At 38.9% G+C, this 14,939-nt stretch overlaps 1 long non-coding RNA gene across 1 annotated transcript; it reads right to left on the reverse strand.

The window, feature by feature from the left end:
* Positions 1 to 606: 606 nt before the first annotated feature.
* On the reverse strand, positions 607 to 13,257 carry LOC117310288 (uncharacterized). Its single transcript, XR_004524465.2, has 4 exons — positions 13,190 to 13,257; positions 11,620 to 11,678; positions 10,252 to 10,306; positions 607 to 674 (listed from the first exon to the last, which is right to left on the reverse strand). It is a non-coding gene; the product is annotated as an uncharacterized lncRNA (long non-coding RNA).
* Between the last annotated feature and the right edge of the window lie 1,682 nt (positions 13,258 to 14,939).

Below are 14,939 nucleotides of genomic sequence, written 5' to 3' on the forward strand. Positions count from 1 at the left end.
CCAGTTTAAATATTACCAGATGGGCTTCTCTGGTGGCGCAGTGGTTAAGAATCCGCCTGCCAATGCAGGGGACACGGGTTTGAGCCCTGGTCCAGGAAGATCCCACAAGCCACAGAGCAACTAAGCCCGTGTGCCACAACTATTGAGCCTGCGCTCTAGAGCCCACGCTCTAGAGCCCGCGAGCCGCAACTACTGAGCCCATGTGCTACAGCTACTGAAGCCCACACAGCTACAGCCCGTGCTCCGCAACAAGAGAAGCCACTGCAATGAGAAGGCCGCATGCTGCAACCAAGAGTAGTCCCCGCTCGCCGCAACCAGAGAAAAGCCTGCTCGGAAACAAAGAGCCAATGCAGCCAAAAATAAATAAATAAATAAATGAATTTCAAATACATACATACATACGTACATACATACATACACACCAAACATCACAAGAAGATTTTGGAAACAAAAGTTTGAAGAAAGTGACAAACAAGCTAACCTTCCATTCCAAAATGTGTCACCGTTTTACAACCTAGAAAAAAGATAAATATGTCCCTGGAATACTTAAAATTTCAATTTAACTATATCCTCACTCACAAATTTTGACAATCCAATCAGACACTTACCTGATGATGTAAGAATATTACTGGGTCCAAAGCAAGCCTTCCCATAGTAGATAAGAGGGATTCTTTCTGTTAACCAAACAAGCAACTTAACTTACAACATGATTAAAGAGAATACGCAAATAAATGGTCCCAAACTGTTTCCCATTTCTCCTAATGGTAAACAAATCCTCTGACACATAAAAAATTTAGAACTCAACTAACTGAGTGTGACATAAAATGTTTCACCTGTGAGGTAGCCTTAAAGAGTAATCAGTTTTATGGAATCTAAGCCTGACTTTAACTAGCCTCAAAAATCCAACCTTCATATAGTAATTTAAGTATCTAAGATATAATTTCTGTCCTGTGGTCCTAAAAATAAGTAGTTAAATATGAAACTTTTTGGCATAACTTAGTAATAGAGACATCTCTGTTTTCATCCTGTTTCCAACTTGGTGATAATATTTTTCTGTTTCCTTTAGACGTAGGATATTCAGGCCATGATTTATTTTAATGAAATTCAGAGAACAGAATTTCCACATAAAACACTGCCAACATACCTCTATATCCTTAACTTAGGGATCCTTGTTGCTCGCCATATGACTTGGCCACTCCATGATAACAAATTAGACAGCAAAAGCACTTAGAGTTTTACATTAACTCTTCGCACTTTGCAGACTCCAGGGGACCATTTAAGTACTGCAGGACTACTGTATATAAAATAGATAACTAAAAAGAACCTACTGTATAGCACAAGGAACTCTACTTATTTCTCTGTAATGACCTATATGGAAAAAGCATCTAGAAAAGAGTGGATATATGTACAACTGATTCACTTTGCTGTATGGCAGAAACTAACACAACATTGTAAATCAACTATACTCCAAGAAAAATTAATTTAAAAAATAAAGTACTGTGGAAGGTGGGGTGGGAGACAAATGAATTGTGAAGTTACTTGCCTGTAGCCCTCCTCCTGTCACTGGGATCACCTTTCCGCTAAAGGCTCAACTAGTCCCAGGCTTTGAGATAAATCCTGGCCTTAGTCTTCAGAAATTTAAGGTGCTATAGTTTATCACCGTGACTCAGGATCAAGTCACTCTACACCTCTGGCTCTGTCTGACAGTGTGCCTAATTATAATCTGTGGGTTTTCTTCCATTTTCACAAGATAAGGTTTCTCCCAGTATCATTGATCTAGCAGCTAAGTCCACGACTTGTTCTCTAGTTCCAGAATCCCTGAGAATCTATAGAGGCTAAACAAGACAGATCTTGGTGTGGATCTCAGCTCTACCTCTTGCCAGCGCTCTTACTTTGGGCAAGTTTCTTAGTTTCTCCAAACCCCAGTTTAGAACTGCAGAATAACAGTACTTACCATACAGAAAATGTAGCACAGTGTATGTCACAAAGTAGATGCTGGGTAAATGTTAATCCCCACCACTCACATGTTTTGTGCTGATTTTTCTTTGATAACTGAGCAATTTATCAGAACCTCTGAAACTGGGAATTGGTCTTGCTGCTCTTCCAAATCTATATGCCGGCCCCTGAGCTAAGCCTCTGAAATAAGTCAGCAACATCTGTGTACTCAAATTTCTGACTTTGCCCAACATTGACCTCTTTGGGACCCTTGCTTTTTGAGAGACACATGACTGATATTTTCTTCTCTCCTGACGTTCTTCCAGAACACTATGCTCCATCCTGTCTCAACAGCTCTGTATCATGTGAACTTGGATTTATACCCCAGTGCCTGCCCCAACTCATTGGATGATTTGACTGAGAAGTGTCTCTAAAATCCTGCTGAGACGATTCACTGGGTCTATCCATGGAATGCCTTCTGAAACTCATATATCACAAGTGCTCTTCACTTTCAAAGCAGAAAAAAAAGGAAAAAGTAAAACGTAGTGGCTTGACTTTCCCCCAGGTCCCTTCCCTGACTTTGACCCTGAGAGAGCTATTTGGATGAGACAGAATTCCACTATCAAGCTGGTGAAAGAGCCGCTAAATCATTGCCTGATTCCTATCATTTACCAGCATTACGCTAAAAACTCTATACTCATTATTGCAAATGCTCACAACACTGCAAGGTAGCACTGCCCCCCTTTAACAGGTGGGGAAATTGAGGCTCTATAAGGTTAAATAATCTTCTCAAGTTCAGAAACCAGCAAGGAACAGAGCTGGAATATGAACACTTATTTGTTTTATTTCAAAGTCTACAAGGGTTCTTCAAAAATGGTGGATTCCTTTCTCACTCTACCACATTTCCCATCACTACACCATTACATATAAATTAACAGACTACTTCAAAATGTTTTTTAAAATGTTGAAGTTGCCAGAGTAATTTGCTTCTTGATCAAGAAAAATCAGCCCATGAATCTGTATACATATTTCTTTGTCTAACAGCTAGCACTTATTCATCATTTGTATTATGTTTGCCACCATTCAATTTATGTGTATTAACTCATTTAGTCCTATGAGCTAGGTAATATTAACATCATTATTTTATAGTTGAAGAAAACATGCACAGAGAGGTTAAGTAAATTGCCCAGGATCATACTGGCAGAGCTATGATGAGAATCCAGGCAGTCTAGCTACAGAGCCCAAGCTCTTATCATCACGTTTTACTGCCTCTCAACAATCAGAATAACTGTGTAAATTCTCCACTTAACTTTGCATGTATAAGTAACTTAAGGATCTAATCATTCCTTTGATATCTGAAGCTACCAAAAACCATTCGTTGAAAAACAAGGAGTAACATGTTGCTTGTGGCTCATACTCCCCGATTATTCATCACACTTTAGTATCTGACTCTTTTTCTCCATAAAGGTTGAAGACATAAAATTCTTCATGTTACTGTAGAAATCACACTTATCTGAAAAGGGTACGTTTCAGGATAAAGTAGAATCTTTTTCCAGGAAAATAATTTCTCCTTCCATAACAATAAAGAATACTGTTTTACTCCATTTGGGTAACCCTCCTTAGATTCTGGCAGGAATGTAATACACCAAAACTAGAGTTTATCATCTAAAGCCTGCAGTAAAGTCATTTTAAAAAATTTATATACTATATACTCAACAATCTCATATATTATAACTTTCTGGTGTGAACAATAATCAATAAAGCATTTCATTTCTAAAAATCAGCCTTGTTTTGTTTTTCTATTGTATGAGTCAGTGTCTGGCACATGTAAAGTAAAATGAAGAAAATGAGCTTATAAATCACAGTAATCTCCCTGATAATCACTACCCATTTAGTGAAGGGACAATGTGCTCACTACATGAGGCATTCTTATAAAAGACACCAAGCTGCAATTAACGATCTATAGATCTCATTCGCTCTGAAGTAGTAAGTGTTCTGATTCTAATAAATTCTCGATACCTAAGGACCTTATTCTGATTATTTTTATCTCACGTTTTTTGCCCACAGAGAAAGGAAAAGGAAAACGATTTCTCCCCCAATACTAGCTGAGTGCATTCTTTTCTCCCTGTTTCTCCTATATCTAACCCAGAAAGGTATTTCAACCAAAACACTGTCAGAACACATTTCATTTTTTAAAGATTATAATATTCCTCCCAATCTCTTAACTAGAACATTTAACTACTTCAAGAATACCATGATAAATAATGTTTAAAATATCCTTAGCTAATGAAAAATATCCTAAAGTACCTTCTAAATTATACGAGAAAAATGAACGTGATTTACCTTTATTTTGAAATATTTAAATTATGCTCTGAAATGTATATTCTGATCTTTCAAGCAAAAGATTACCTATATGCTAAATATTATACATAAACCAGAAGTTAGTTACCCAGAAGATACCATTGCCTGGGCAGAACATGTAAGGTAATGCTTGTTGTTTTATCATTTCTTTTCTTGTAACAACATTAATATAATTTCACTATTCCTGGCAGGCATTAAGGATTAATAAACGCAAAGAGGAAATATCACCCAAAGACTCAGGTTTGAGATACAGAAGAATGAATCTAAAACAGATTTCAGAATCCAAACACTCATTAAGTTAAATCCAAAGAAAATTCGAATCCACTGTTACTGGGTTTTGTTTCAGTCAAGGGCCCAGAGATAAGGCACTCAGATTAGAATAATGCAAATTGAGTTTAAGAGTTAAATTTTTTTAAAAAGACTTTAATGTTTATAAAGATTTGGTCAGGATGAAGTTCCCATCCTGAGAGTATCCCTCCTCCTCTTAAGCAAGGCTGAGAGAATCTTAGGGCTGAAATACAGCATAGGTCACCTTAGTTGTATCAAGTGTTAAAGCCAGTGTCTTTGAACCAAGAATAAAACAAAGACATTCTAGGAACAAAAGGACTCTCTCATCTCAAGTAAGCCCTCAGAGTAGAGGGGTCACTTTGAGAGGTGACCCAAAGACTCAGCTCTTGATGGAGTCTCTAGGTATGCAGATGATGATAATCTGCGCTCAACGATGAGGGTCTCTAACCTAGCACATCACAGCACTGAGCTATGGAAACTGGGGAGAGCAGAATCATCACACAGGAAGGTAACTCAGTCCCAGCCTGATAAACGTCTACCAAATCCAAGAAGAGAGAAGGGCCACAATCAAATATCTGAGCTGTGCTGAAGGGCAGAAAACCCACTCATGCCACATCAAGAGAACAGATGAGAAGATCAGACCTCAAATATCAAGAAGGCTGGTATGAAAAATCCTTCCTCCAGGGCCTGCGAAGTCAGAATACATTCTTTGTAGAACCCTGAAAGCAGTGGATCACTGAAGGCATTTCTGTTATCATACCCTTCCAATTGCATTAGAAATGCTTCTGCGAAGCAAATCAAAAGAACGTATTTTCCATGATTTTGGTGAGAAGTGAACTCATAGCACAGTAAAAGTAATTAAAGCTTTCTGGCTATTTCAATCCCAAACAAAAAACGTACTTTTTCCCTGCCTTCTCAAGCAAAACATTAGTGAAAACTATTTAATCTAGTCTTCATGATGAGATGTCTTCATTCTGAATATCAGCTTAGGTGAGGTGCTATGAAACACAAGGCAGTTTTCTATGTCCTTTTGGATCTCTCTTCTCCCTCTGATATGAAAAATAAATGATCACCTCTTGCTGCTGCCATGTTTTCCTGTCTCTAGCATCCTTCCATTCATCTTCCAGTTTAGACTTTTCATTTGCTGTCTTTAGAGACAGAAACTTGTGAAGAATTGCATATTTAAATACATAAATATCTGAATAAGTGTTAGATGTTTATTGTGATATTTTTGCATCTGTTTTCATTATTTATTTGTTTCCTCATTTAAGGATTTTAAAATTCTCACCACCAGCACCACACTCTACAAAGATTTTGATGTAACCTACAAGAATCCGTACAACAAAGTAAGACAAAAAATAAAATTGAGAAATACAGAAACACAGTAATGAGACCAGGTAAAATATAACTTAGAATTGATGGACAAACTCCAAGGAGCAATTCAGGATGCATATATGACACTCATGGGAAACTACACTACAGTTTATAGCACAGAGAAACCAATTTGTACTTGAGCTCATTGGCTGCTAAAGAAAAAGAGGAATTTGGTCTTGTTCCTGATTCATAATTCCCAGAATATTTTTTTACTGCCTTCTAATTTGGGGTCACTGAAGCTACCAGACATCTGACCTCTGTCCTAAATTAGAATTGTAGGCTATCTGAGATGAAAGGGACTGAAGACCATCTAACCTAAAGAGCACTGGAGGGAGGGATCAAGTGAGTTTTCAGTCCCACAAAGAATAGGAAAGCCAGTTCTAGAAGCCTGACATCTGGAGGCCTCTACCTAGTTTAGTGGTTTTTCCAATCAGCAACACTGCCACCTCTCTCTACAGTAGAGGAGGAGACCAAGAATCTAAGAATCTTCTGTTTGAGCCTCCTTAGATTGAAACAACTGTATGTTTAATTTCCTGGTTTACTGGCTATATCAGGGTAAGCTTCAGAAGACAAAAGCTAGGTACAGATTCAGCTGTCATGACTAAAGGTAGCTCCAGGTTCATACTCACAATTAAGAAAAAGTGTAGGGACTTCCCTGGTGGTCCAGTGGTTAAGAATCCGCCTTCCTATGCAGAGGACGTGGGTTTGATCCAGGGTCAGGGAACTAAGATCCCACATGCTGTTCGGCAACTAAGCCCATGCGCCACAACTACTGAGCACAAGAACCACAACTAGAAACCCTGTGTGCCGCAACTACAGAGCCCACGTGCTCTGGAGCCCACGTACCACAACTACAGAGCCCATGTGCTCTGGAGCCCACGTGCCACAACTAGAGAAAAGCCCGCACGCTGCAACAAAGAGCCTGCATGCCACAATGAAGAGCCCCTGCGCCACGACGAAAGATCCTACATGCTGCAGCGAAGATCCTGTGTGCCGCAACTAAGGCCCGATGCAGCCAAAAATTAAATAAATAAATATTTTTTTTTAAAAAAAGAAAAAGTGTAAAGTGAGGAGGTAAGACTCCTACCTATATTTACAAGAGCCTTCTTAGAGCCAAAAGGGAGACAAAACAGTTCCCAACTCAGGTAACTACAAACTACTTTCATATCATAGTTCCTATTCTATTTAGTAGATGACCTCTCTCCCTCTCTCTCTCTCTCTCTCTCTCTCTCTCTCTCACTCTCACTCTCACTCTCACTCTCTTTCCTCTCCACTGAATTCATCCTTCAGGTCACAAGGAATTATCAGAGACTGGTGAGACAAAAATTCCCAGAACTCACATGGAGCTAGGAATCACTGGTCTTTCCACCAGCCAAAGAAAACAGAGTTCAGAGAATAAAAGGATCACTCAGTAGAGACATCGGAAAGGTCATTCCTTAAAAGTGAGGCTAAATCAGCATCTAGATCTGCCCTTTTAAAAGCTAAAAACAAGCTCTGGAATGATAAAACTGACCCACAAGTGAGCTAACTGTAGAACAAAGCCCAACACTGTCTAAAGGAATACAACTAAATCCAACACTTAACAACATAAACTTCACACTGTCCAGCAGCCAATAAAAAACTACTAGCCCTGTGAAGCAGGAAAATTTGACATATAACCATGAAAATAAATCAGTTAATAAAAAGAGACCAAGATATGACAGAGATGATAGAATTAACAATTATATTAAAATCATAATGGAAAATGTAATCAACACGCTCAAATTTTTTTTTTATTATAAATTTATTTATTTAATTTATTTTTTGGCTGCATTGGGTCTTCATTGCTGCACGTGGGCTTTCTCTAGTTGCGACGCGCGGGGACTATTCTTCGTGGCAGTGCGTGGGCTTCTCATTGCGGTGGCTTCTCCTGTTGCGGAGCACGGGCTCTAGGCGCACGGGCTCAGTAGTTGTGACTCGCGGGCTCTAGAGCACAGGCTCAGTGTAGTGGCGCACGGGCTTAGCTGCTCTGCGGCACGTGGGATCTTCCCGGACCAGGGCTCGAACCCGTGTCCCCTGCATTGACAGGCGGATTCTTAACCACTGTGCCACCAGGGAAGCCCCTGCACGCTCAAATTTTTTAAGAAAAACATGAACATGATGAGGAGAGAACAGAAAATATAAATAAAAGTCAAATGAAATTTTTAGAAATGAAATATGTGAAATATGAAATTCATTGACTTAGATTAACATTGGATTAGATACTGCACAAAAAAAGATTAGCAAACTTGAAGACATAACAATAAAAACTAACCAAACTGAAGCACAAGCAGAAAAAAATCTGGAGAAAAATGAAAAGAAACTCAATGACCTATGGAACAATATTAAGCGGTCTAATGTGCTAACTGGAGTCACAGAAAGACAGGAGATAGGAGGAGGAATAGAAAAATTATTTGAAGAAATAATGGCTGAAAAATTTCCTAATTACACAAACTATAAACCCCCAGTACCAAGAATATCAACAAATCCCAAGGAGGATAAACAGAAAGAAAACCACAGAGAGGCATATTATAATCAAATTATTAAAAAGAGAAAATATTAAATGCAGCCAGAGGAAGATGGGGAAAAGGTGTTTTACATACAGAGGAACAAGACTAAGAAACACTGTAGAGTTCCTGTTAGAAACCATTAACGCCTAAAGACAATGGAAATAAAATGTCAACTTAGAACTGTATACCCAGTGAAAATGTCTTTCAAAAATGAAAGTGAGGGACACTTCTGGTTTCAGTTCCAACATGTAAAGAACTTAGGGCTTCCCTGGTGGCGCAGTGGTTAAGAATCCATCTGCCAGTGCAGGGAACATGGGTTTGAGCCCTGGTCCAGGAAGATCCCACATGCTGCGGAACAACTAAGCCTGTGCGCCACAACTACTGAGCCTGTGCTCTAGAGCCTGTGAGCCACAACGACCAAGCCCACGTGCTGCAACTACTGAAGCCCGTGCGCCTAGAGCCCGTGCTCTGCAACAAGAGAAGCCACCGCGATGAGAAGCCCACGTGCCGCAAGGAAGAGTAGCCCCTGCTCGCCGCAACTAGAGAAAGCCCGCACACAGCAACAAAGACCCAACACAGCCAAAAATAAAAATTAATTAATTAATTTTAAAAAAAAGAACTTAAAAGATGTCACACCTGTCCTTACAACAAGAATATGCTGGACAAATTGAAAATCAAGACTTTCCTTGGAGCCATCAGAGAATTGAGGTCACAGGGCAAACCACCACCTTGAAATCTGGAGATAGATGCATTCAGAGAGGCACAGCCAAGATCTGCTTACTTGGAGCAGAAGCCGTGGGAGCCATAAACTGGTAGGAACACTTAATGGTAGGGTTGACAAATTGCTGGAGACTAAGCATGGACTAGTGTGAGAGTAAGAAATTTCTGAGGGCCACTTTTTGGGGGACCCCACACCCTCATAGGCTTTACCTCCAGGAAACTGACCAGGTTCTCATAGTGAAGATTCAAGATAGAAACACTCATGGCCCTGGCAAGGGAAAGGGAAGAGTAATCACTATGAAACATGCCTTCTCCATAATGAAGGCCTGCTATCCAGAGGAAAAGACTTTTCCAGAGCTTTATCACAATTAGAGGAAGGAAATTTCGCCCACTCCAGCCACTTATATAGCATTGCTGTCTCACCTAAGACAAATTTTTTATAAAAGCTATACCACTGGAGAAAAACAACAGTCACAGCCCAGAGACATAGGCCTACTAAATGATGGAGATTTAATCATACTAATATAGAATCCAAATGTTCTTCAACAGGTGAATGGATAGAGAAATTGTGGAATGCCTATGCAGAGGAATACTACTCAGCAATAAAAAGGAATAAATTACTGATATACGCAACAACACAGATAAATCTAAAAAACTTTATGCTCTGCAAAAGAATCCCAATACAAAAGAGTACATACTGTATGGTTTCATTTATCTGAAACGCTTTTGTTTTAAAGGCAAATCTAATCTATGCTGATAGAAAGCAGATATGCAGTTGTTTGTGGGCATAGATAAGGAATTGACTAGGAAAAAGCTCAAGGAAACATTTTTGGGTCATGGAAATGTTCTAAATCTTGACTGTGGTGGTGGATATATGGGTGTATATATTTGTCAAAACTCATCAAAAATGAACACTTAAAACCGGTGTATTTGGGTGCCAAATCTTTCTTTAAAACTTTGAAATTTTTCTAGTCTACACAGCAAGTGTATTTCGTCTTGCTCCTTCTTGAGCAGAACTAAAAATGTACCCTTCACCAATACTCACCTGACTGATCTCCAGACTTGAAGTCAGCAACCCCATCATTCCATATTCTTCTCTTCTGAAAAGAACAATGGGAATTAATCTTTTGTCATCCCTTGCATTTACTGGCCCTTAAATTATTTTTATATTTACCATCATAAATTAGTATTCATTGAACATTCATAGAATGCTTTGCAACTCCTCTTTTTCTCATGTCACATGAATATATTTAGTGCTTGCCATAATATTATTTTGAATAATTTAATAAATTATTTAAATGAAAAAATTATTACAATTTCTTTATTTTTAAAAACTGTTCTCGAATTACATATAGAAAAGCCAAAAGGCAGCTGAGATATTGTTCTTTGTCATATCTTAAAAATGTATTCTTTCACCTCCAAGTTGAACCTCACAGTTTTTGTGAAATAACCTGGCCCTCAACTTCCAAACCTCCACCACAGAAACTTGCTAAACAATATTTTCCTTCCTATCTCTAATTAAAAAGAGAACAAAACCTTGCTCATAAAGCCTTCTTCTTCCCTTGTGAAACCTAAAACTTTTCCTAATGTATTTCCTGATTAATTAGAACAGTGATAGAAAATGTCCCTCAGCTAAAGAAGCAATTTTCTCTACTTGCCATTACATTTATCACTGCTCTACAACATATTTCTCTTTTGCTCACTGACTAGTTGTTCAGATGAATACATGTCCCGTATATTGGGCCAGGAGCATCTGATGCTTTTCTACTACTCAGTTTGTGCATGATACTTCTTAATGAAGATGGTGATAAACAAAATCAACATAGTCATCCCACATCCTAAAGATAACCACATGCTATATGCTCTTGAGTCAATCTTGGCTTACCATTAGCTAAACGGATATTAATTCGTAAATGCTGATAAACAGCCTTACTACAGAATTGTGTACAGTATCTCTAGAGAACACAGTATACGTCTAGAGCCTAAGAAAAGAAATGAAAGTAACTCTTTATTCAGTCTGCCAAGGGACTATGGAACCTTGTAATTATCTGACTTTAGACAGAAGAGATACATTGCAATTGGATACACATGAGGGCACAGGTTTATGCCTCAGATGACAGACGGCAGAGAAAAAGCTCTAGAGTGCAAGCTTTCTACCAGACCTTTTTAATTTATTTTCCCCAAACGCATCAAATTTTAATGCTGCCTCTCTGACCCAGTATGTTAGCTTTTTTATGAACTTATGATTAACTAGTACCATAGTAGCAGGAGCTAAATTTTCTTCCATTTAAAACTAAATTTTACTCATAGAAGTTATAACCCCTAAATACTGGGTGAAAGAGACCAAACGAGGAATCAAAGTAGTTTAAAAAGACAAATGAGAACAGAAAATTTAGTCTTGCACTATAATTACCATAGCATCTGGAATTCCATGAGCCAAATCTAGTCAGTTCCAACCCTGGGCAATTCAATCTGAAAAGCAGGGTTCAAGAATTAGCCATATCAACTACAGCCCAGTAGCTTGGTCCCCAAAATTAAGATGATCTCTTCCAGACCATATGGTAATTCATGGCCTTGGACGGAATGGGAACAGCGCTTGTAAGAGTTACATTTACATCCCTTTTATCTAAGGGCTGTAAGATGTAACATTATAATTCAGGTCCTAAATTATATGGGTAGGATGTGGACTTCCAAATATATGGCCAGGATGTGAGCTTGGCTTTCGGTTGCCCTGGAATGAAAACCAGGGCAAGGTTAAGTTTTCAAACATATGGCAGGGTCCTCTGGCCAGGTAGCTTCAGTCATTTTGAACACCCTCCCTACTCACAATGCACTCTCTGGCTACTGAGAGAAGAATTTGGAAAAAGATTTGTTGAAGTTAATTAACATATACCGATTAAAAAGTTTTCCCTATGGATACCGGTTAAGGGGAAACCAAAGGATGCAACGTGGCACTGGTAAAAGAGAACAGAAGTCCCAAAGAAATTCATCCTCCCCCCACTTTTTTGTTGCTACTTTTCAAGTACATTTTATAGTAACATATTCATTTTTTAACCAAGCTCAGTCCATTCATTGTCATCAGTACCACTACAACTCATATCTCAACACTGTCTTAAAAAAAAATAAGTCTTGTACAAGTTAGTAAAAGTTTTAAATTACTTAAGTTCCCTCTCAATAATGGAATAACACCACAATAAATCTCAAACAAGAACTCTGCACCTCTAGAATGTCTAACAAACTTTGGTTTTCTCTTTTAAATTTTTAGCTCATTTTCTCTCATGCTCTACAGAGGAGGGAGGCATGTTGAATGTTCCATAAAAGTAGATTATTCTGGGCTTCCCTGGTGGCACAGTGGTTAAGAATCCGCCTACCAATGCAGGGGACACGGGTTCGAGCCCTGGTCCGGGAAGATCCCACATGCCGCGGAGCAGCTAAGCCCATGCGCCACAACTACTGAGCCTGTGCTCTAGAGTCCGTGCTCCGCAACAAGAGAAGCCACCGCAATGAGAAGGCCGCGCGCTGCAAGGAAGAGTAGCCCCTGCTCTCCAGAACTAGAGAAAGCCCGCACACAGCAACGAAGACCCAATGCAGCCAAAAATAAATAAATTAATTTTTTTAAAAAAGATTATCCTGTATTCTCTTACATTATCCCATTTTGCTACAATCTATTCTTTCTTAGAATTTAAGCACTTGTCCTCAGTACTGTTTAATCTAGAGTTCTATCATTTTCCGATAAATTGAAATATAGTTATTGGAGCATATATGCTGGTAAGTTTCTGAGGGGTAGAGACCTCATATATATGTCTTTGCATCCCTCACTGCACCTAAAAAAGCCCTAAGGAGTGTTAATTAATTGGTAGTTATCTCCCAGTAAGCCTGGAATTTGGCAGTAGTGACAGAAGGGTCACACCCAAATCCCAGATATGGCAAGTGAGGATCCAAGAAATGAAGTGTAATTCAATCAACAATTATTGAGTACTTACTATTTATCAGGCAGAAGGATACAAAGATAAATAAAACATGGCTTCTGTCCTCAAGGATCTCACCATCTAAAAGAAAAAGCAGGGGTAAGCAATTAGATACTGTGAGACAGTGTTATAGAAACAACGCTTTGGAACTATCATCATTATCATCACCATCATCATCATCACCACTACCGCTTACTGAGTACTAATTATGTACCAGGCTCTATTCTAAGGACTTCAAATGTGTAACTTTAAATTACATGCCCACAACAGCCCTATGAGGTAAGTTAATCCAGGGAAAGATCAAGTCATGTGCTGGCAGTCACATAGCTGATAAGTGGCAGAGCTGGCTTCAGACCCCAGCAGCCTGACCCCAGGAGTCCAAACTCATAACCACTAGGCAATAATGCCTCTCCTAACTCCCAGGAGGGTACCATAAATTCTGTTAGATTAGTACGTAAGGTCATACAGAAGGATTTCCAGGGAAGGTGACATTTATTCTGGTTAATCCAGGAAAAATATATGAGTTGAGTTTGTGGTCATCTTTCTAGATTCGAGCAATTTTTTAAATTAACTTTTTATTTTGGAATAATTTTAGATAATACAGATAATAAAGAGAGTTCTCTTATATCCCTCACCCAATTTACCCCTCTGCTAACATCTTACATCTCCATGATATATTTATCAAAACCCAGAAACCAACAGTGCATTGGTGCATTGCTATGAACTCAACTCTAGACTTCAGTTTCGCCAGTTTTCCATTAATGTTTTCTGTTCCAGGATCCAATCCAGGATACCACACTGCATTTAGTTGTCATGTCTCCCCAGTTTCTTCTGGCCTGTGACAATTTCTCAGTCTTTCTTTTTCGTGACCTTGACAGCCTTAGGGAGTACTGACCTGGTATCCTGTAAACAGTCCTCTAATCTGGATTCTTCTGATGTTTCTCTCATGATTAGACTGGGGTTAGTGGTTTGAGGAAGAATATCACAGAAGTGAAGTGCCCTTCTCAAGTCATGTCATCTTAGGAAGGGCCTTGACATCACTGGTGATATTAACTTTCCTCACTTGGTTAATGTAGTATTAGCCAGGTTTCTGCACTGTAAAGTTACTATTTGTCCCTTTCTCTAATCTATTCTTTAAGATCAAGTCACTAAGTCTAGACCAAACTTGGGTGGAGTGAGAGATTAATCTCCACTTCCTGGAGAGGGGAGTACGTACATATATTATGACCATCTTGTTTTAAAGCCAATGAAAGTAATAGCCTTGAAAGGCTACAGGGAAAGATTACTGGATTTCAAACTTGTGACGAAACTTCCATGAGCCTCAGTGAAGTCAGGTATAAAGTAGTACTGATCATTTATCTTTGCCTCAGAGTTATTATCAGGAACAAATACTATGCTTCGTAATTCACAAATCTTGAGATAAAAGTTACGGGCCTTATTCCCATAAAATGCACATAATATACACAATTTTTCACCCATTATTAGGGATTCTCACCCCTGAATCTCCAGTGAGAATCCCTGCACTAAACTAGTAGTCCTTAAGTATTAAGTCTGATCATTACTAGAGGCAACACTCTTTCAAGAAGTAAGTTTCCAGGGAAACAAAGCAAAACAGGGATAAATCCAAAACATAAGAAGCCTATTTCACCTCATTGAAACACTAGAGAGAACCACGGAAAGATGTGAGCCCATCAGGGGTTTATTCCACATCCTCACCTAGCTCATCTGATGCCTGATTTGCAAAGCCATGTCATGGTGCAGGCAC

The sequence above is a fragment of the Tursiops truncatus genome, chromosome X (genome assembly GCF_011762595.2).
Source record: "Tursiops truncatus isolate mTurTru1 chromosome X, mTurTru1.mat.Y, whole genome shotgun sequence".
Lineage (NCBI taxonomy): Eukaryota > Metazoa > Chordata > Mammalia > Artiodactyla > Delphinidae > Tursiops > Tursiops truncatus.